The sequence below is a fragment of the Bos mutus genome, chromosome 29 (assembly GCF_027580195.1).
Source record: "Bos mutus isolate GX-2022 chromosome 29, NWIPB_WYAK_1.1, whole genome shotgun sequence".
Classification (NCBI taxonomy): domain Eukaryota; kingdom Metazoa; phylum Chordata; class Mammalia; order Artiodactyla; family Bovidae; genus Bos; species Bos mutus.
In genome coordinates this window covers 2220621-2243858 of record NC_091645.1, presented here as the reverse complement: position 1 = coordinate 2243858, position 23238 = coordinate 2220621, and the positions used below count along the sequence as shown (strand labels likewise).

Sequence of the window (23238 nt, the reverse complement as noted above, 5' to 3'; positions counted from 1 at the left end):
TATCTGGGTCATGAAGATCTTTTTTGTATAGTTCTACTGTGTATTCTTGCCACCTCTTCTTAATATCTTCTGCTTCTGTTAGGTCCATACTATTTCTGTCCTTTATTGTGCCCATCTTTGCATTAAATGTTCCCTTGGTATTTCTAATTTTCTTGAAGAGATCTCTAGTCTTTCCCATTCTATTGTTTTCCTCTATTTCTTTGCACCGATCACTGAGGAAGCCTTTCTTATCTCTCCTTGCTATTCTTTGGAACTCTGCATTCAAATGGGTAAGTGAAGTGAAGTGAAGTGAAGTTGCTCAGTCGTGTCCGACTCTTTGCGATCCCATGGATTATAGCCTACCAGGCTCCTCCATCCATGGGATTTTCCAGGTAAGAGTACTGGAGTGGGTTGCCATTTCCTTCTCCAGAGGATCTTCCTGACCCAGGGATCAAACCCCGGTCTCCCGCATTGTAGGCAGACGCTTTACCGTCGGAGCCACCAGGGAAGTTCAAATGGGTATATCTTTCCTTTTCTCCTTTGCCTTTTACTACTCTTCTTTTCTCCGCTATTTGTAAGGCCTCCTCAGACAACCATTTTGCCTTTTTGCATTTCTTTTTCTTTATAGATGGTCTTGATCACTGCCTCTTGTACAATGTCACAAACCTTTGTCCATAGTTCATCAGGCTCTCTATCAGATCTAATCTGTTGAATCTGTCACTTCCACTGTATAATCTTAAGGGATTTGATTTAGGTCATAACTGAGTGGAATTTTGCAGTTTGGTGTTTTGTGGTAATGACCTGAGGTTAATCAGTGCTTTCTCTTTCTCAAACCTGCAGTTAGGGCAAAAGGTCTGATGCTAACAAATTATGTGTTTCACAGTTGAAGTGTAAATTGAACTTCTAATCCATTTGTTTGCTAATCATCCCTCCTTATGAATACACTAATCAACCTCTTCGGGAAATTTACCTGTTATGTATAGTCATGTATGCATGCAACATTTCATTGACACAAAGCTATTGCTCCCCAGCCAAACAAGATTAGGTTGGAAGAAAAAAAGAAAAAGTCTATGACAAGTGAAAGTCAATGTCAAAATAATAACTGACATGGGTCTTGAATGATAAATGCTTATGTTCATCATCTCAAAACAACCTGTGTGATGGGCTGCTGTACCCATTTTACAGGTGAGGTCATCGAGGCTAGGAGAGAGACGTTAGCTCAATCACCCTAAGTCCTGCAGCTGGGAAGTGGCAGAGGCAATTTAGCTCCAGAGCCTATGTACACTCTTAACAGTTATACCCTCTACTGCCCCTAAGCTTACCCATCAACTCCTCCGTGAGCCCCTTTTCAGTCTCTTTTACTCTCTTTTATATTTAGTTTTGGAGAAGGAAATGGCAACCCACTCCGGTGTTCTTGCCTGGAGAATACCAGGGATGGGGGAGCCTGGTGGGCTGCCGTCTGTGGGGTCGCACAGAGTCGGACACGACTGAAGCGACTTAGCAGCAGCAGCAGCATATTTAATTTTGAGCTGATTTTGGAGTGTACGTTTCCTAACCAGTATCATATTTCAAACATGCTTCCTAATCAAAGACCAGAAATTACACAAGAAATATTTTTAGAGTAAGGGGTGCCTCTGCACAGTTCTCTTATTTTCACTTACGAAAAACTAATACACCATGATTTTCTTGAATATAATGTGTTTTTATAATAATTTTTCCTATGTATTAAATTGTAAAGATATCCATATGTCCATAAGCTATATTCATAATCCCATCCTAATATGAAAACTATTTTTGTTTTCCTACTATCTTTTAGTCTTCAACCTGCTGATGTTTTTTTTAATCATTGCAAATGGAGCATATTTTTTTATATTCAGTTTTTCACTTATGTAAAGATATTTTGTGTAGTTTTGAATAGTTCCAGGTAGTCATCAAAGTAAATATCAGAAAATAGTCCTTGGAGTGATGCATTTGGATGTGCAATCTTGTGTCTTCACATGTTCAGCACCTCCTATCTTTTAAAATCATTGAGACTATAAACTTTTTGAGGTTGACTAAAGCAGAGACATTACTTTGCCAACAAAGGTCCGTCTAGTCAAGGCTATGGTTTTTCCTGTGGTCATGTATGGATGTGAGAGTTGGACTGTGAAGAAGGCTGAGCGCCGAAGAATTGATGCTTTTGAACTGTGGTGTTGGAGAAGACTCTTGAGAGTCCCTTGGACTGCAAGGAGATCCAACCAGTCCATTCTGAAGGAGATCAGCCCTGGGATTTCTCTGGAAGGAATGATGCTAAAGCTGAAACTCCAGTACTTTGGCCACCTCATGCAAAGAGTTGACTCATTGGAAAAGACTCTGATGCTGGGAGGGATTGGGGGCAGGAGGAGAAGGGGACGACAGAGGATGAGATGTCTGGATGGCATCACTGACTCGATGGACGTGAGTCTGAGTGAACTCCGGGAGTTGGTGATGGACAGGGAGACCTGGCGTGCTGTGATTCATGGGGTCGCAAAAAGTCAGACACGACTGAGCGACTGAACTGAACTGAACTGAATCCTCTCTAAAACCCATCTCTAAATTTACACAGGTTGACATACTGCAGAAGAAATTTGTAGCAAATAAATGTTTATTGCATGTAGCCTAATAATTGTTATTCACATATTCTATAGCTAGAAATTCCATACACACACAAAATATATATTTATATATAAAAGTGAAGTCGCTCAATCGTGTCCGACTCTTTGCAACCCCATGGACGGTAGCCTACAAGGCTCTTCCATCCATGGGATTTTCCAGGCAATAGTACTGGAGTGGGTTGCCATTTTCTTCTCCAGGGGATCTTTCTGACCCAGGGATTGAACCCGGGTCTCCCGCATTGCAGACAGATGCTTTACCATCTGAGCCACTAGGAACTCATATATATACATATATATATATATATATATATATATATATATATATAAAATGTAATATATGTATATATTTATATTGTTAGTTTAGAGCACATATTTCAGAGTCAGGCTGACTTGGACTAATACTCTTTTTCTGTTATTCGCTCCCTGAGTCACTTTGGGGAAACCGTTGAACTCCCCCAAATTGGTTTTCTTTTCTGTAAAGTGAGGACAATATTTACTTGCAGGTGGCAATTAAATAACAAAATTAAGGTGGAGTTCTTCCAGATGTCTCAGCTTGGCCCACTAAATGCCTGGTAACAGCTAAACAGTATTATAACAAAAATTCCTTTGAGGCCAGTCTGACATACAGTAGTTGTACAGAGCAAGGTAACAGTTTTATATAGTCCTAGGAGGACAAAGCACAGAGTGAGGTTTTCCTGGTCTTATTTGGAAATAGACAACACACTTCTTTTGCTGAATCTGGGCAAGGTTTCCCTGTGTGCGTTGCCAGAGCAAGTGTCTTCATATAAGCATGTCCATCCACTATGAGCCAGGACCTATAGTCAGGGATGTGGAAACATTTCTGGAAGGAGGAGTGGAAAGAAAAGAACCAGAATGGCTCCTTTCATCCAAGGCTAATCTCTTGAGCAGTAGGAGGGGAAGACAGGCCTGCCTAGAGCACTGGTACCTTTATAGAGGGTGGAGGCTGACTGTAATCTTGCAAACACACTGACAGGTAGGCAGGATTCAGAATGAGGTTCACATCTGCTTGCAGTTTTAAAGGCTCATTCTAGAGCCAGAGGGAGGGCTTGTGGGTGGCTGAACAAACTTATTCTGGGGCCAGATAGCCTGGGTTTGGCTGCTTGTCTCAGCCTCATACTAGTTATATGACCTTGAGCAAGATTTTTTGCTTTACTGTGGCTGATTCTCTTAATTGTGAAGTGGGGGTAAAAATAGCACCTACCTTCAAAGTTTTTTGTGAAAATTAAGGAAATTAATTTATGAAAGTGCTTGGAAAATATATGGCAAAAAACAAGCATTCAGTAAATGTTAGCTTTTGTAATCTACCTACCTGTAGAGAGCTGAATGGTTAGTTTTGCTCTTGCCAAGTTTTCCTTCCCCTCTTTTTTTCCATGATTGCACCTGAATTTATGTGCCTTTCCACTTAAGAGGTGACTCTTGAAGGTTTCTTGTTTTCTAGGGGCAGGAAAATGTATAGCATTATGAATGATAAGTCCTGAGCCTGTTCTGTTATTAAATTAAAGTCATGGAGGCAGTTACTTTTTATATTAAGAATGGTTCATCTTTCTAACTAATCATTAAGGTGTAAAATCTGCACTCCGATAGACCTGGGCAGTACAGAACATAATTGCAGGCAGAACAGGAATTACGCTTCCACACATTTCTGAGATTAGAACATGAATTAGTTTTTAGCAGATGTGTTTGCTCAGGATTCCAATTTCTTTTCTCATTCTCCATGATAGATTCCTTCAACCACAGCTGGAGTATTTGGTGGGGCTGGACTCCCTCCCCACCCTTAATTTATTGTCCGTGTTGCCTGCTGAGAGCGGGCTGTGGAAACAGGGCTGTGCTTTCACACTTCCTCCTCCCCAGCTCTTTTCATTCAGTCTCTGGGATTTGACTTGTCACTAAGCCCACTTTGTGGGCTTCCCTGGTGGCTTAGATGGTAAAGAATCTGCCTGCAGTGTGGGAGACCTGGGTTTGATCCCTGGATTGGAAGATCCTCTGGAGAAGGGAATGGCTACCCACTCCAGTAATCCTACCTGGAGAATTCCATGGATCTGGAGACTGGCAGGATACAGTCAATGGGGTCACAAAGAGTCAGACATGACTGAATGACTAACACTTTCACTTTCAAACTCAATTTAGAGCCACTGATCTCTGAATTCTGTTGTTAAGTTTTTTGTGCTCTTGCTCTAAGATATACTACAAAGATCAGATTTTGCTGCCTGGATAGTTCCCAAGGGCAGCATGTGGCTAGGCAGGTGCCAGGCTAGTGTTGAGTCTGGAGATCCTTGTGGCTGGCTGGCCTGTTGGCGTGGAGGTGAACAGTTCAGTAAGAGGATGCAAGATTCTGATCCAGCCAACTTTTTTGTGAAATCTGACTCTGAATGGGACTTTGTGATAGGTGGTTTCAGATGCTGCCTCATTCACTCTTCACACCAACCTGATCTCTAGGCTGCAGATTGGTGGGGATACCTGAGAGAGACCACGAAAGAGCATTGCCCCTCTCAGCCTGAATTCTGAACAGTTTGGGAAATAAAAGAGCAAAGATGGAGGCCAGGATATCATCTTCATTTTAGAGATGCTAAGGTGGCTGATGTAGGTTACTATCAGAGCCAAACGAGCTTCCAAAGAATGAACCCCAGATTCAGGACTTGAACATGCCGGTCCCAAATGCAGTGGAAGCTTCTTTACCTGGTCCCCTGACCCCAGCGGTGTCCAAGGCCCTCTCTGTGGACCGCTCAGTTTCAGGAGGAAGGGTGTGGAGCTGAATGGAGTGTGTCCAGTTTTCTTCCCAGTGTGCTTTAACCACGTGTCACTCCAACTGGAGATGAATGAAATGAGTCAAGTGTTGGAGAGAGGCCATAGGAGCATGTTTTGGGAAAATATGTCCCCGTGAAAACAGTGTAGGGTAAAGTTCAGATGACAAAACCAAGGCACAGAGAAACTCGGTAACTTGCAAAAGGCTTCAACCGCTCCTTAGCAGTGGAGCTGAAATTTCAATACAATCCTTTCACTCTCCTACCTTAGGCTGAGTCAGAGATTTTCTCCACATGGAAAAATTGGAATCTTGACATAGGAAAGAGCTGTAAAAGGTCATTCATCCTTTAGAATCCAAAGCATAATTTTACATAAACTGTCCAAGAAGAATAGGTCGGTCTTTTCTCCTTTAATTTTGCTACCTCTGCTTTTGTTGTTAACTCTCTGTTGAAAGTTCTAGTGGGCTTGTCTTCCATAATATGGGTCACTTTCTTCTCATGAAATTCTCCTGGCCACTAGACTTCTTTCCCTCCAAACTGACTGATCTGGTACACCAAAGCCCACGTCTGAGAAATTTGCTTTTAGACCACAGATTATCAGCTTTCTTCCCCACCATCTTCACTAGTGGCCAGACAGTAAAGAATCTGTCTGCAATTCAGGAGACCCAGGTTCGATCCCTGGGTTGGGAAGATGCCCTGGAGAAGAGAATGGCTACCCACTCCAGTACTCTTGCCCTGTAAATTCCACAGACAGAGGAGCCTGGTGGGTTACAGTCTGTTGGGTCTGAAAGAGTCGGACACAACTGAGCAACTAACACTTTCACTTTTTTTTCCTTCCCCATGCCATCTCTTGCCCAGCAATGCCAACTCCTTAGCCAGAGAGGAATGCTGCCCTAGCACCAACAGACTGTGACAACCATCTGTATACCTCCTGCCTGACCTGATGTTCTCAGCTTTGACAGGCCAGCTGAGGACCCAGTAAATGTTTTGAAACGTTTTATTGTTTTAAATTCCCTTCTTTCCCGTGTGATTATCATGGTGCTTACTATTTACATTTTGAATTGCATTTTTTAAACTTTTGGCATTAGATAGCTGAATGGCATCTTCTTTAAGGACAGCTCACACAATATCCTGCAGGGATGAGAACTTGCTCTCAAATTGTGTTCATGTTCAGACCTCGGCTTCCTTGGGGCTTTGTGGGGAGGGGTGGGTGATGGTGGAGGGATTTATGGGTGCAATTTCCACTAGGAGGCTTCCTGGAAGATCTTTATGAATGAGTTATATAAAGGCCCTAGAGGAAACATAGTGTCACAGCCTCTGGGTACTGAAAGGCTTTATGAACCACACAGGGCTGGAAGCAATTAGCAGCAGCAAGACTTGGAAAATAGGAGGAAAAAGGTAAATCTTATAAGCAGAACTCGACATGGGAATTTAGAATCTACTTCCAGTGAATAAGAAGTTATATTCCAGAAGCCATGAAATCCCAGAATTGTACTTACATGCATGTGAGCTAAGTTGCTTCAGACGTGTCCAACTCTTTGCAACCCCAAGGACTGCAGCCCACCAGGCTCCACTGTCCATGGGATTCTCCAGGCAAGAACACTGGAGCGGGTTGCCATGCCCTCCTCCAGGGGATCACCTGACCCAGAAATTTACCCCAAGTCTCTTCTGTCTCTTGCATTGGCAGGCAGGTTCTTTACCACTTAGATACCACTTAAAATTTACCACTTAAAATTACTCTGGAGCTTAAAATATCTTTTGCTAAACTGAAAGTGTGTTCACTTTTTATGTTATGTTCCCTTGACATATTATTATCCAGATAGATGTGCATTGTTAGAAACTCATCTTTTAATTACAATAATGAAAATCCAGTAATCTTGGGCTTCCAGTTAAGGATTCCTCAAGAAATCAGGACGATTTAAAACAGGATTCTGATTCTTGCTGGTCAGTTTCTGGAAATCTACTCTGGAGTTACTTTTTCCGAGAAACTGTAGAACAACTTTTATTTGAAATTCTGCAGAGCATTTCCTTTCTTTCTCTCTTTTCTGTCTTCATGGCCGAAACCTCAGTGGTTAAGCAAGAAGGTTTAAGTGGTTTTGCAAAGGTAAACTCTTGCCTGTAGGAAAGAAGTTGCAGCTTTGAAGGACCCTAGAAAGAAAACTGCCCTCCCACATGTTGCAAAGAAATGTTTCCTATTTATGGCCAGGGTCATTGGCCGGTCACTCGAGGGTAGCTTGTCCTGAACAATTTAATTCCGGTTGGGAAGCTAGCAACCCTGCACTGCTCTGTGGATAAGCGTGTAAGCAGCCTTCCACGGCAAGTTCTGCTTCTGATTCCCTTGAGCTCGGATATTCTTTGGACTGTCAAACTGGCACCTTTGGATATTTCTATGACCTTGAAAATTAGAATAATTAAGTTTCCTCTGGCATAGCGGGAGTTGATATGTGTAATTAACAGCAGCCAGCAGTCCCTGGAGAACAAATTTATGAAAGACATTAAAGGAGGCAAGAAGCAGCCCTTTTTGAATGAGGGGAAGTGAGCATTAGTTATGTGAGCCTGGTGGTATTTGGATGTTCTTATCACAGGCATATCGCTACTTCTCTGAAATTTAATAATGCATTTGCCTTTTATTTTTCTTGGTAGTATCCATCATGTGAAGTAGAGGGATGTGAATGATTGGCAACCAAATTAATGAACAGGGGTGAGAACTTAAAAAAAAAAACTTCTTTATAGGGGAGAAAAAAAATTAGTTGGAGGCTACATTAAATTTTGCAACAAAAACTTTGAGACCCCAGTAATTGTTGATGTGTATTTTCTTTTCCTAAGCTGTGAAAGTGCCTAGTATGAATTGGTCACAAGTTCCTGCCTGAAAAATGGGCAAGGAATATTTTGAACATATGTCTTTTTAAACGTTTCTCCAAACAATTCTGACTCTTTATAGCACTGTTTTCTCAGCAATTGTCTTTAAATGTATATAGATAGTTAGGCTGACGGACAAATGAGAGAGGGGGAAGGAGAACAGTCCATTAGGATGCGGTTCTGTCTGTCTGGGTCTTCCCTGGTGGCTCAGAGGTTAAAGCGTCTGCTTGCAATGCAGGAGACCGGGTTCAACCCTGGGTCAGAAAGATCCCCTGGAGAAGGAAATGGCAACCCACTCCAGTATTCTTGCCTGGAGAATCCCATGGACAGAGGAGCCTGGTGGGCTACAGCCCATGGGGTTGCAAAGAGTCGGACACGACTGACCCACTTCACTTTCACTTTCTGTCTGTCTAGGCAGACTGTAGGTGTGGTCTCAGCTGATGCGCATTAGGGTTCTATCTGTACATACTCTCTGTGGCTGAGCTCTTGTAAAGGGCCTGTGCTTCCTCTAGACTCATTCTGATCTTTATTTCACAGTGTTGGAACTGCTGTCAAAAAGAATGCAAGTGATAGTATCTGTCGGTAGGATATCCTTCTAGCTGTAAGAACACAGATTTTACAGTGATATACACACCTTCAAGGAAATGATCAAGGCGTCTAGTAGTCTGTGCTCCTACTGCTTAGTCACTCAGTCTGTCTGACTCAATGCTGCCCCATGCACTGTAGCTTACCAGGTTCTTCTGTCCATGGTATTTTCCAGCAAAAACAGTGGAGTGGGTTGCCATTTCTGTCTCTGGGGGATCTCCCAGCCCAGGGATGACCCTCATCTCATGTCTCCTGCATTGGCAGGTGGGTTCTTTCCCACTGGCGCCGCCTGGGAAGCTCCCTGGGAATCTCTGCCAAGAGGCAGAGAAAGATCAATGAAAGTCCTTAGTCTTTGTGAAGAGCATCATAGACATCTTTGCCACTGAGGATGGGTTGATCAGTAACTCAACCAAGTAACTTTACCAAGTGGTGGTTGGTAAAGGTTACAGCCAAGGGTGGGCGCTGGGCGGGTGCACTGCGCATGGTCAGTTGGTCTTAGTTCTCTGGTGAGTCCGCGATTGACGAAACTTTGCTAAAAATGTCTAAGGAACAACCAACTCCATTTATAAATCCAGAAACTCCTGGATATGTTGGATTTGCAAACCTTCCCAAATCAAGTTCATCGAAAATCAGTGAAAAAAGGTTTTGAATTCACACTAGTGGTGGTCAGTGAATTGGGTCTCATAAAATCGATGCTCATAAACCTCATCTTGCTGACTGACCTCTACCCAGAAAGAGTCTTACCTGGAGCTGCAAAGAAAATTGCAAGAACTCTTCAAATTGAGGCTTCAACTGTTGAAACTGAAGAGCAAGGATCAAGCTGCGTCTGACCATGCTGGACACACCGGGCTTCGGGAACACCATCAACTGCAGGGACTGCTTTAAAACAGTCATCTCCTACATCGATGGCAGTTTGAACAGTGCCTGCAGGATGAGAGTGGTCTGAGCAGAGGCGCATCATCAGTAACAGGGTGCACTGCTGCTTTTACCTCATTTCCCCTTTCAGACACAGACTTCAGCCGTTGGATGTTGTGTTTGTGAAGGCAATACACAGCAAGGTGAACACTGTGCCTGTCGTTGAGAAAGGCTACATGCGCACACTGAAGGAGCAGGAGCACCTGAAGAAAAGGATTCTGGATGAAATCGAGAAACATGACGTCAGAATCTATCACTTACCTGATGCAGAGTCTGGTGAAGATGAAGATTTCAAAGAGCAGACTAGACTTCTCAAGAGCAGCATCCCTTTCTCTGTGGTTGGATCCAATCAGCCGATTGAAGCCCAAGGCAAGAAGGTCAGAGGCCGCCTCTACCCTTGGGGCATCCTGGAGGTGGAGAACCTGGAGCACAAGGACTTTCTGAAGCTGAGGACGATGCTCATCACTCACGTGCAGGATCTCCAAGAGGTGACCCAGGACCTTCACTATGAGAACTTCTGATCAGAGAGGCTCAAGAGAGGTGGCAGAAAGGTGGAAAATGAGGACATGAATAAAGACCAGATTTTTCTGGAAAAGGAAGCTGAGTTCCACCACATGCAAGAGATGATCACCTCGATGAAGGGGCAGCTGTAGCTGCAGGGCAGTGACGGTGATGGCAAGATCCACGGGCACCACGTGTGAGGAAACACTTTGCAAGATAAATATTCCCATGAGCAACACAGCTGCATATTTGCAAGACTGTTGGAGGGGTGCCTGTCCACATTTCATAGTGCCTGTGCCTGAGAATGTATTTATTTTTTTTTTAACTTTTGATGTGTTATTTTGTATGAAGTACCTTAACATTTACATTACATTGTGATGTTATACTTGGTATTTTGTGAAGTGAACTGTCCATCTTCCTTCTTCTTCCACTTGAAGTAACCACTAACACTGGCATTGGTTCCCAGGGACCAGTCAGCACGTATAGTTAGTAGGTGAATTTGGTTTGACTGGCCTAACCGACTAATCATGATTTACTTCCAGAACATTCAGATTTTCAAGAATGTTCCTGAGCAGTAGAGACATGAACACAGAAGGACAAGCTGCCCGGGTACGAGGCCATTTCTCACCAAGCCCTGGCACCTGCTTCCCTGCCTTGCTTTTGTCTGAGCACAGCATGTAAAACCAGTTTTGCTGCTATAACTCCATACTCTTAATTCATCTGCACATTATCTGTTTACCAAATGAAAAGAAGTCTAATTAGATACATGTTTATACTTAAATAGCTTTTCCACAAACAGGCTGTTGGGGTGAGTTTTTTAAAAAGTCTTTGAATTCTGAGGTCATTTTTTTAACTCCTGGTTTGGCTTCACTTGGACTGATCCCGTCCTGAATGGTTTTCAGGCAGACAGCAGTGTGTGGCCTGTCCCATCCATTTTTAGCCACCATGGTTTCCTTCCTTACATGTTACACAGACTTGTCCATAGGTGGCTTGAGAGTGAAGGCTCTTTCAGACTTGCTCCGTGGGCTGGCTGACAGCTGTCACCGTGCTGGCTGGTTTCCTTGCCCTGCGGTTGATCAGTCCCCAGAAGTGACACATGGAAGGAGACTGGAGCGGGTGGGTGCTGGCTCAGTGTTCTCATCCCACTAGAGCCCGGGGGCTGATGTGGAGAAGCGCTGAGCTCCAGGGCTGAGGCCACCCAGGCAGGGAGGGAGATGGTGACAGCCGGCCAGGTGTGCTGCAGAAGGCCGTCTGGTGTTCTCCTGACCGCCCTTGTACTGCTGCCTGATTGCGAGCAGTCAGAGCCATAGCTTTAGGTGCAGTGTACAGGTTTAACCAAGTGTTCCATGACTTTAGGGTACCTCCCTGCAGGACCAGTTATTTGGGTTATTTTGGCATTTATCAACTATGCTAGTAAAAGCTGTCGTTTAAAAAGGGGGCGGGGTGGCAGTACTTGAAAGCAGTAGACGTAGTAAGCCCGATATAGTCTACTTAGTGCCAGGTGCCACTAAGGATGCATGGGCGTGGGTGGACCTACGCTTTCAAACCCCCTTTTGTTTTGCTGCCCCAATCTAAATACCTTTGCTAATAGATAATCGCTCTTTTACTAAGAGATAAAACTTTACCTATAAAAATGTATTTTGAAAACTTATTTTACACAGCAATTTTGTGTCCATTGAAACTAACCTTTTACCAATAAAGCACTACTGTTTAGATATTTAAAAAAAAAGATTACAGCAGAGAAGAGATTTTCTAAAAAGCATGTAAAGGTTGCTGTAGTGCTGTGATGGGAACAAGTACCCGCAGGGGTGGTGCTGTAATGACCTGTACACTGTGATTCAGTTAATGCTAAAGGAGACAAGCACATACTAGTTCTTTGATGGAAATAACTAACAAGAGGGCAGATGATAACTTCCCCATAAACATCCACTGTGGTAACCCTAAATTGATGTCCTTGTTTTATTGTTGATCTCTACCAACTGCTACTCACATTACTGCTCATTAGCTGTCTTCTCACCCAGAATGAATCAGCTTTGAGAAGATGTGAATGTTTAAGAAATTAATCAAAAGATATCCTTAGAGCCTGGGCTCAGTGAATCAGTCAGAGTAAGACAAATTATTGCTCAAATGCTGCTTTTCATCCTGTTCACTAATAAAAACAAATGCTATAAATTGATTATTTATTATGTACCACAGTGTACTGTGTATGTTAGGCCCGGCAAAATGTCATTTCCACTTTCTTTGGATTATTTAATTGTGCTAATCAAATTTCAGGTTCTCTGGTTCTAAATGGAAGATTCATCGTTTTTGTCTCTTTGCAGTCCAAATAAAGACTAGAGTCCCAAAACATTAAAAAAAAAAAAAGTCCCTTAAGGCACTCAAAAAGAAAGAAAGGATACAAATGATGTGATCAAATGAGTCTGAAAAACACTAGCCACATATCTTTTTTGAGTTTGAAATTTCATATAAAGTAGAGCAGTGGCTCAGAGAAATCTTGGACCAAAGAACTTTTTCTTATTTCAGCCTACACTTTTACTTTTTAACTTATTCAACTCACTTTTGCTTATTCAACATAAGAATTATACATAAAGAGCTAACGTTTATTGACGGGGACTCTTGTCCAAGGTATTATTTTATTGCCTATCCCAATTTTGTTTCACTGTAACACATATTAACTGTCTGATAAACGATCACCCATTTAAGGGAAACAAAATGTGTACACCATGTATGACTTGTGAACCTCATGGTCTGAATCAGCACTACCCAATAGATAGACAATAGATCCAACAGATAGACAACCACACTATGTGATTTTTAGTTTTCTAGTTAAATGGGCAAAAAAAAAAAAAAACCTCAGGTGAAAATAATTTTAGCAATAGATTCTACTAACCTACTGAGCTTCCTTGGTGACTCAGACAGCAAAGAATCTGCCTGCAACTCAGGAGACCTGGGTTCGACCTCTGGGTTGGGAAGACCCCTTGGAATAGGAAATGGCAACCCACTCCAGCATTCTTGTCTGGAGAATTCCATGAACAGAGGAGCCTGGTGGACTACAGTCCATGGGGTCACAAAGAGTCAGAGATGACTGAATGACTAACACTTTCACTTCACTTATTAACCTACTAGGTATATTAATATTAAAAATATAAAAGTTATATTAAAATATCTTCTTAAAGATACTTTACATTTTACCATTTTTTCCTACTCAGTCTTCAACATCCAGCACGTATTTTGCACTTAAACATTCTGCAGTTCAGATGGCTCCATATCAACAACTCAGTAGCCGCATGTGGCCAGTGGCCACTATTCTGGATGGTGCAGGTCCTTCCCAAGATGGCCTCAGTGGGAAAGCCTTCCCTGAGCTTGTTTCCAGGAGTTCTGTGTGACCAGTTCTCCTTGACTCCCGTCAACTCATCTGGAATGCAGATCAGTTGATAAGAGACCTGTACGCACACATTTTCTGTTTCTTTGATTGTTTCAGCTGCATTCAGCTCCAGTATCAAGTTTTCCCAATGGAGAGGGAGCATGATTGGGTAAATCTTCATGAGTTAATGAAAATCAGCAGGAAGACATCCATAAACCTCGTTTAACCTTGTCAGCATAACATTTAATTTTACTTAGGGTAGGCCCTTGAGTGTGCTGGAAGCCTGACAGACAGTTGGATGTGTGATTTTAAAGAAAGGTATTTTGCTGGAACATTGTTCTGGTCTTTGAGGGCTAGAAAAATTTCAAATGCAGTATAATTTAAGCAGGTATGTGTACAGGTATTTATGGAAAATAGCTGATAATAGTCATAGACAACCTTTCTTTGTTTTCCATGGGCCAAGCCCTATTAATATTCAGTATCTCTTTTAATTGTTACAATTCTATTAATTGCCTCATCGTATAGATAAGAAAACTAAGGCTTAGTCAGGTTAGGAAATTTTGACTGATCTTTCACCATTGTGAGTTGTGTTTAGTGCTGGAACCCATGCTGTTACAGAACATGGGATCCCTGTGTGCTCTTCACTGAAGAATTCACAACCTTCCAGGATCTGAATGAAAGCTGAGTTTGGGTAGTCATGGTAGGATGGCTGTAGACCAACTACTGCAAGAGAATGTGCTTCAAGGAACATCTCTGAATATCTTTGTCACTGAGGTGTTAAAATACTTTCTTCCTTTCTGTAAATGTGATGGTTATAACATTTCTTTTCTAAAAATCAGGGAATAGTTTGAACTTAGGCTGGGAGAGTCAAGATAATTCTCTGAGTCTACTTTCAGTTTATCCAGACCCTGCAATTTCAACATGATGGCTCTCTCTGTTACCAGAAATTGTGGCTCTGACAAGCTCCTGCTGCAGTCACTTCATTAATCTTACTCTACCAGGACACCTGTTCACTACTGTGCAGTGTCGGCTGATATCATGCGGTAATTATGTTGTTAATTCATGGGCTGATGTTTTCCAGACTGAAGCATGGCTTCCTGTAGGCAGTGATCTGGGAAATCAAATCGAGGAAAACATTGACAGTTTGCTTCTGCCAGCTTGGGAATATGGCGTGAGTTTGGGTGGAAAGAATTTCATTTTGTGAGTGTGGTGTTTTTCATTGAGGCTACTATTCAGCACAAGTTCTGTTAACTGACTGGTGGTACAAAATATGAATTCTTGAATGAGATGACCTAAACGGAGCTAGGATCTAAACTCTGGCTCCATTCCTTAGTTTGGGATCTTGAAATTGATTTGCAGATAGTAAACAAATTATAAAAATAATAAGCAAAGTGAACAAAGTGATGGGGAACATTGAAATCCATGATCACACTACTCACTCAGAGATAGGTGTGGTAGGGCTTCCCTGGTGGCTCAGATGGTAAAGTGTCTGCCTGCAATGTGGGAGACCTGGGTTTGATCCCTGGGTTGGGAAGATCCCCTGGAGAAGGAAATGGCAACCCACTCCAGTATTCTTGCCTGGAGAACCCCACAGACAGAGGAGCCTGGTAGGCTACAGTCCACAGGGTTGCAAAGAGTCGGACACGACTGAGCAACTTCACTCACTCACTCAATACTTTGATGTAGAGCTCTTCATATCTTTGTCTTGCTGTGTACATATATGAATTTTCTAAAAATGGAATGATACTATGCATCTTGTTTACAACCTATTTTTATCATTTGTGGGTAAATTTTTATCTGTTAATAAATGTTTCTCAATAACAAATGACTTCATACTTTCTTAATGACTACATACTACTCTGCTGTATGGATGCACTGTAATGCATTCAGTCAACACCCACCTCTGAGCATTTGGTACTTTTTCTGTGCATGTTCCTTGGCAAATAGCACTATGATGAAACTCTTATGCCTAAAGAGCATGCAGCTCTTTCCAGTGTTGGTCTCCATGTAAAGCGCTGAGGATGGTCACGATCTGCAGCTAGGAGGTGAGGGCCAAGGTGGAACTGTCACCACTTCCTGGACAGAGGAGGAAGAAGAGCAAGGCTGTTCCAGGAAGCAAATCTAAGAGTGAGGGCAGATGGCGTAAAGGATATGATACAGACAACAGGCAAGGCAAGCCAAACCGGAGATCCTGCAGATGAGGACTAGAAAGAACTTCTGTTAGCAGCACAGACTTTCTCTGTGTTGCCTGTTGCTGGAACCCTTGTCTCTTTGAGGCTGTGACCCTGTGCCCCAAGCTGTCAGAGAAGGTCCAAAAGCTGTGTGAGTGGGGGCATCCAAGAAACATCCTTGAAGTTGACACTGTAGGTGATAAATATGATATATAAATACAAATAGGCCAAGAGGAAATGTGAAAGTGTTTCATATGGGAATACCACATGGATGGCCTGGTATGACTTCGACCTGTGAGCTTTGAGAAGCTAGCCGTGCAGGTGTGTGGTTGTAACCACTCCTTGGAGCTTCTGGTAGCTATATGTGAGTTCCTTTGCAGTGAGGAGCCTGCCCAACTTGCTTGCCCAGAGAAGTGGGAGAGAATGGCTGATAAATGGATATCAATGTCCTTGCCTTAAAAAAGAAAAATCATCAAAAGGACCTCGTTTAGAGGGCTTCCCTGGGGGTCCAGTGGTTAAGACTTCACTCCCAATGCAGGAGGCCCAGATTCGGTCACTGGTCAGGGAACCGGATCCTGACTGGTCAGCTGAGAGCTGACATGTGCTGCTGCAGCCAAGACCCAGTGCAGCCAGATACAATTTTTAAAATATATTTTTAAAGAGACATCATCCAACTTAGTCTGACCTCCCAGAATAGCACTCTACTTAATATAATTATACATTAAAATAGGGCTTCCCAGGTGGCTCAGTGGTAAAGATCCTGCCTGCCAATGCAGGAGACACAGGTTTGATCCCTGGGGTGGGAAGATCCCCTGGAGCAGGAAATGGCAACCCACTCCAGTATTCTTGCCTGAAAAGTCCCATGGACAGAGGGCAGACTACAGTCCACCAGGTCACATGACTTAGAGTCGGGCATGACTTAGTGATTAAACAACATTATAATGAACAAACTGAAACATCGTATTAGAGCATTGGGTCAGAATTAAGCCAGCAGTGTACCTACCTCTCACAGAGACAGGTAAGAGAAAAAGCGTCACCTCCTCCTTCAAAGCCTCTTACTTATGACCAGAAGGAAATCCCCAGTTTTCCCCCAAACACCGCCTCTTGTTAGGTGGTTTCCAATCTTTTTCTCCCATGGTAAACAGTGTTATAATGAGACTGTGCTATTCTAGCTCGGTTGTTCTGTTTTAACTAATGGAATTTCATTGTATTTTTGCCTAAGGGATTTGAAGCAGTGGGTAGAACCATACAGGGCTTAACTGATAAATAATAAATGCCACAATGCCCATTAATCTATATTTGGAAGCAGCATTTCACTTGCTCTTTCCAGGTTCTTACATTTACCTGTACACTTTGTCCCTGACTATGTAGGTTTCTATAGTTGCCTTTTCTATGGAATCATTTTCTTTATTTAAAAAAATTTTTTAAACTTTTTATTCTGGATTGTAGTATAGCCAATTAATGGGCTTCCTTAAAGAATCCACCTGCCAATGCAGGACACATGGGTTCGATGCCTGGTAAATCCCATGGAAAATCCCATGGACAGAGGAGCCTGGGAGACTACAGTCCATGGGGTTGCAAAAGAGTCAGACACGACTTAGCGATTAAACAGCAACAAACAGTTGAGTAACAAGGTTGTGATAATTTCAGGTGCACCTCAAGGGGACTCAGCAGTACATAGACATGTATCCTTTCTCTCCCAAACTCACCTCTCATCCAGGCTGCCATATAACATTGAGCAGACTTCCATGTGCAAGTTCCAGTAGGTCCTTGTTGGTTATCCATTTTAAATATTAGGAGTGTGTACCTGTCCATCCCAGACTCCCTAACTATTCCTTCTCCTCAGCAACTAAGTCTGTGAGTCTGTTTCTGATTTGTAAATAAGTTCATTTGTCTGATTTCTTCTTAAGGAATATATATTTTTTTAGTTTCCAGAATTAGTAATGTATATTTTTTTACACCACTTTCTCAGTAGGGAAGAAAGAGCATATGCATGAGGTCGAACTTGTTTTCTATATTTTGCCATGAAAATTGAGAAATTCAGTACTGCCTCTGCACCCCCTTTTTTATGACTGCCCTTCCCAGCCACAGCAGAAAGACTTTTCGTCTGTGTCCCTCACCCTAAGTGGTGCGGGCCATTATGATTGTCCTTTGAAAGATCATTTTCATTGGCTTCCCAGAGGTGTCTTACCTGTTGGGCTTTTACACGGTGTGATGCCCTGCCGGGGGAACTGACAAGCGGCAGCATCGCTTTGTACGGTCTGGGCTCTGAGCAGGCTGTCGGACAGCTGAGCCCGGCTCAAGGAGGACACAGGAGTCCTTGCACTGCGATTCCATCAGCCTTTAGCCCATTGCTTTCATTCAGCAAAATTCATCAACCAGCATTGCGCCTGACTTCTGGGGGCCAAGCGCAGGCCCTTGATGACTGCTCGCTACATTTGAATTGAAGCAGCATTTGCAACTATTTATCATAAAGTGTTGAGACAGTTGGTTACAGATCCCCATATTAAGATGACATTGGTGACAACCTTGAAGTGCAGACTGTCCTCTGTTTCAGTCCTGTGACCCTCTGTGCAGGAGTGTGCTGGGGCGTGGCTCCATCTGTCCGGGAGCAGGGCACGGACCTGTTAGAGCGCAGCCAGGCGAGGACGGATGCCTGAATGGGGTGGCGCTGGTGCGTGATTGCGCCGCAGGGTGCATGCTCCGCGGGCAGAGCCTGCGGCTTCAGAACCTGCTTTATGCACGTGGAGGGTTCCGAGCACCCCGTCGCCCATGGGGTCAGTTGGTCCTGACAGCTTCTCCCATAGTGCTGAGGAGGTGAGGAGCGTTGAATCAGGAAACGTGCAGGGGGCTTTGGGGGTCTGACTCCCTCCCCTGGCCAGCTCTGCAGCCTGGAGAAACCACAGTGCGCCTCTGAGCCTGAGTCGTCTTCAGAGTCCGCCGCAGAACACCATGCGTGGCCATCTTCTGGGCTATTGTCAGCTTCCGTTGAATAAGCTCCTCCTGTTCTTGGAAATGCTCTCTAACTTCCCTGTCTGCTCCTGGAATAGAGGACGGGCTTGGAAGTATTTGATGATGGAATGAACCAAAAGTACTACACGGATCATTCTGGTCAAACCTTTTCAAATTCGAGCAGATGGGGTCTCATTGCCTTCCTGCTCATTTGAGGGGAGAGCGAGTGCCTCACTTGCTCAACCTGGGGAACAGCGAACACTGGTGTGATGTCACTATGCATTTCTCTGGTGAAACATCAAACCCACGTTTCCAAGGCGGTCCAGAGGATCAGGAACAGGAAGCTGGCTGGTGCAGGGATGTGTTTCTGCAGTTGCTTCAAATGCTGGTTGATCTTGAACTTTGCATGCCTGGTCTGCAAGCCTGGAGCTCCTTCAAATTATGATACTAAACAAGAAGAGCTACGGTAGTGCAAGACAAAGAAAAAATATGTTTTGCTTTGTTTTGTCTTTGGCCCAGGGTTTATTGCTGCCAGAGACCTACTTATCAGCCAACTTTGAAAAGCAGCTGTTCTCTGTCCTCGTTTTGCCTCCAGTGATGCCTGTCTTGGATTCTTGGGCACAGCTGAATTTTAGCAGTGCTCTGTAAAGTGAGTCCTGGGAAATGGATTTTGAATCTCTTTCAGAGGTTTGAGAAACGGAAGCGTAAATACTGAATCCACACATTAAAGGGAGAACAGATAATTAAGCTCGTGTTTGTTCCCCGGCACTTGTTGCTGTGCTCTTATTTTCTAGTGAATGAGTGATGTGTTTCAAAGGGAGGTGACACTTGGGAAATCAGGTCTCTGCTGAATCACAGCACCGGTCTGTTCACTGTCGTGTTCGGCACAGGTCCGACTCCGACCCACAGGCAGGCGGCAGGGCTGGACTAATTACGCAGCTGTCAGAATCACGCAAATGGATGGGTTGGGAGTGCTGCGGCCTTACTGGGAGTGTTTGTGGGTTTGGATCTCACTTTTTTAACAGTGATCTTTTAGCAAGAGTGCACGCATGTGAAATTGACAACCGTCTGAAAACAGTATTAGAAAGTATATCTGTCTGTATTTAAGGTCCCATGATACAGAGCGTGCTTGCTACCAATCCAAAGAACCACTGCTAGTGAGACAAATAGATGAAATGTAGAATCACACTGCGAGGCAGCGACCTTTACACCTGCAGAAACACGCTCATTCACACACAGGACGCATGCACCCAGTATTTCCCCTCATTAGATACGTGTTATGGATGTTGTAAAGGTAAAGCATTGTGTTATAGGTACATAGGGCTTCCTGGGTGAGGCTAGTGGTAAAGAACTCGCTTGCCAGCGCAGGAGACACAAGAGACTTGGGTTCCATCCCTGAGTGGGGCAGATCACCTACAGGAGGGCATGGCAGCCCACTCCAGTATTCTTGCCTGGGGAATTCCATGGACAGAGGAGCCTGGTGGGCTACAGTCCATGGGGTTGCAAGAGCCAGACACAACTGAAGCACCTTAGCATGCACACACCATGGTTACATTATGGGAAACTTCATGTTTCTCTGTGAATAACGGAGGGAATGCCCCTCCTGAGAAGCCGTCACCACTGCCCTGCAGATACATTGTGAAGTCACCCAGAAACCAAATAGCAGGTTCTTTTTGTCCTGAGCTGTAAGGACCAGAAAAATGTTTCAAGAGCTATGCCATGCCTCACTATACTGCAGCCTGTTGAAGGAGCAATCAGTAATACCCATCTTGTCTTGATTTCAAATTTTGATACTTTATCATTAAAAATGCTGCCTTAGGACAGTGTCTGTCTAGATTATGGTGGCTTTTTGGGCACCCACTTAAGTTTCATAACTGGGACAGGTCCCTTGCTGGTCTCACCCTAATCCTGGCCCCTTGGAGGCTCCTTTGCATCTTCCTAGAAGACAACAGAGCAGACGTAGGAGCCTCCCTGGTGCTGGCCCGCCTACCACTGTTTTCTCCCTCTCCAGTGGGCCTGGTTGTGAGATAGTAACGGAATTGGAGTGTAGTCCTCACGTCCATAGAGTTAATGGTCTGGAAGTAATGATAGACAAAATCAGAGTAAACACATTTATAAAGTCAGAGTAAACACATTTATAAAAATTAGAGTAAACCCATTTATAAAAATTAGAGTAAACACATTCATAATTTGTTTTTACAGAATGCAAAGCACTGTTTAAAAAAAAAAAACAAAAAACGTGCATTGTGATGTGAAAAAGAACGGGGGTTGTGAGGATGCAGACTGTCCTTTGGAGCAGAGTTGGGAACAGCCATGTGGGGCAAGGGGGCCTGGCACCCAGATCAACGCCTGAGGAGGGGATGACCGAGTGGGGAGGGGACCCCAAGCAGGGGCGCTGGTGGGTGAAGAGCTAGCTTTAAGGGGAAACAGAAGGTGGTCTTTTCAGAGAGGGGCCTGGAGTCTGAGGCACAGACCAGAGGAGCGAGGCCTTTGAAGGTTCAGGTTGGAAGTCGAGGTAAGGGAGCACTGCGGTATAAGGTCGCCTCCTCTGAGGCACAGGCGCCCTCCTCTTGGTGCGCCCACAGCGCCCGTCATGGCACTCGTCACAGCCTTGTTGTTCAGTCACCAAGTCGTGTCCAACTCTTGCCACCCTGTGGACTGCAGCATGCCGGGCTTCCCTGTCCTGCACTGTCTCCAGGAGTTTGCTCAAACTCATGTCCATTGAGTTGGTGATGCCATCCGACTGTCTCATTCTCTGTCGTCCCCTGTTCCTCATAAGAATGTGGTAGGTACTTTTTCATGTACCTAGTCTAGAAACTCCACAAGGACAAGGAATGTGACTTAATTGTTCACTGGTATTTCTTGTATCTACTTGGAGCTCATTAAGCATTTTGACATAACTAATCTTTAGTGCTCAGGAATACATGCTGGTAGCCAGAGATTAACCTGGCTGAGAATAAAACCAAGAAGCCACTTGATATACTCCCTTTGGGACTGAGGTATCAGTCTGTCCAAAAAAGGTTTGGGACTTAGGAAAACTTTTAGCTGTATCCACTGAGAGCCTTAGGACAAGAATCCTATACTCCCAGTTCCATGAGTATTTTTACATTGTATACATTTTCTTTTTCATTCTCTTTCCCTTTGCTTATAAAGCAAATGCCTGCTCACCTTAGCTTTAAGATTTTATCTGGGATATTAAGGCAGATTCATCATCCTTCTATGTTTAGAAATGGCAGGGGAAGGCAAAGCAGATAAACAAACAGCAAGGGGAAGAGAGAACCCAAGGGAGAGTGGAGGACCATGTTGAGAAGTTCTGAGAAGTGCAGCCTCCTCCCTTTTTATTCTCAGAGAAAATTTAGGATGCTTTGTGCCTGTTTTACCCAGAATGATTCCTTTGTTCATGCTGGAGAGTTCCAAATCTAAATTATTAGTTAGCTTTCAAGTTTGAACATCCTGATGCTGCAATGACTAACTCTTCTTTGTGAATGCTTTTCATTAAGAATTGTGTTTTATAGCCAAGATGTAGAAACAACTTAAGTGTCTGTCAGCAACAGGCAAAGAATGATGGGCAAAGAAAACATAGAAGACCCTGATGCTGGGAAAGACTGAAGGTAGGAGGAGAAGGAAATGACAGAGGACCAGAGGGATGGCATGACTGACTCAATGGACATGAGTTTGAGTAAACTCTGGGAAATAGTGAAGGATGGGGAAGCCTTGTGTGCTGTATTTCCTGAGGTTGCAAAGAGTCGGACACGACTGAGCGACCGAACAGCAACAACAGTAAGCACCTGGCAGGCCCCAACAATAATATATGTCTCCAGATACAGGCAAGCGTTGGGCTAGGGTAAGAGGGGTCACCATCCTGATTATAGTTAACAATACTGTGAGGTGTACTTGAAAATCACTAAGATAATCTTAAAAGCTCTAACTACGCATACACATGCATCATCATTGTTCAGTGATCGCTCAGTTGTGAAAGACTCTGCGACCCCATGGACTGCAGTATGCCAGGCTTCCCTGTCCTTCACCATGTTGCAGAGCTTGCACAAATTCATGTCCATTGAGTCAGTGATGCCATCTAACCATTTCATTCTCTGTCATCCCCTTCTCCTCCTGCCTTCAGTCTTTCCCAGCATCAGGGTCTTTTCTAATGACTCAGCTCTTTGCATCAATTGGCCAAAGTTTTGGAGTTTCAGCTTCAGCATTAGTCCTTCCATTGGATACTCAGGGTTGATTTCCTTTAGGATTGACTGTTTGGACCTCCTTGCAGTCCAAGGGACAGTTGGAGAGTCTTCTCCAATATCACAGTATAAAAGCATCAGTTCCATGGTGCTCAGCCTTCTTTATGGTCCAACTTTCACATCCATACATGACTACCAGGAAAACCATAACTTTGACTAGATGGACCTTTGTCGGCAAAGTAATGTCTGTGCTTTTTAATGTACCATGTAGGTGTGTCATAGCTTTTCTTCCAAAGAGTAAGCGTCTTTTAATTTCACGGCTGCAGTCATCATCTA

The 23238-nt window shown here is 43.7% G+C and overlaps 1 protein-coding gene and 1 pseudogene across 2 annotated transcripts in view; both read left to right on the top strand.

Annotated features, from left to right (window-relative positions):
- The window catches only part of FAT3 (FAT atypical cadherin 3), an 801625-nt gene that overhangs the window by 262716 nt on the left and 515671 nt on the right, over nucleotides 1-23238 (top strand). The window lies entirely within an intron of this gene.
- Nucleotides 9357-10434, top strand: LOC102274362 (septin-2 pseudogene; annotated as a pseudogene).